The sequence below is a fragment of the Hyalella azteca genome, unplaced genomic scaffold (genome assembly GCF_000764305.2).
Source record: "Hyalella azteca isolate HAZT.00-mixed unplaced genomic scaffold, Hazt_2.0.2 contig5826, whole genome shotgun sequence".
In the NCBI taxonomy this organism is placed as follows: domain Eukaryota; kingdom Metazoa; phylum Arthropoda; class Malacostraca; order Amphipoda; family Hyalellidae; genus Hyalella; species Hyalella azteca.
This window is the reverse complement of record NW_025936006.1, coordinates 391,007-391,714: the sequence shown is the minus strand read 5'-3', so window position 1 is coordinate 391,714 and position 708 is coordinate 391,007.

The following is a 708-nucleotide window of genomic DNA, read 5'->3' as shown; positions in this document are numbered from 1 at the left end:
TAATTTTTCGGTGTCGGGACGTTGCTGGTTTTGTTGCTTGTTGCTATACTTATCATAAACCCTCACTCAGATTCTTCATATTATAATAATTTTATGATGATAATATTATTGATAAAAAATAATATATTTACGATATTATTCATATTAATAAGTATTATAATGATAATAATTTTGGAGTTCAGAACTTTTCTATCAAATAACAGAGACCTGACATTGAATCTTACATACATTGCGCTCGAACTCCACGGAACTTGCGCATAAGATTCAATTTACTTTCTTCAGTAGCGGAGTGTTCTCACGCCCGCGACTTTCCTGAAAAACCTTCTCATTTCAAAGGAATGTAACTAAGTAATAATTTAATTACAAGGGTCATTTGACAGTTAATACTGATTTCATTTCCTTGTCTGTTTAGGAAAATAATCCCCAAATTTACCGACTAATATTGTATTGAGTTGAATTTTCTTTTTTTTTTTGGTCAAATGCCCACAATTTTAATATCAAAATTCAGGACTGTTGAAATAAAAAGCTCTGGAAGTTACAAGTTAGGTTTAAAACGTGGTAAAATCACTCACTAAATAGCGTGGGTAGTTTCAAGCTCACTTGGGCAGCGAAGAATGTACATGGGAACCGAGGACGCGTTTTAAGCTATCGCTTTACTTCACGCTTGGGTAGCTGGGCGACGAGTGGCTCGGCAGTCGGTGTGCAGAA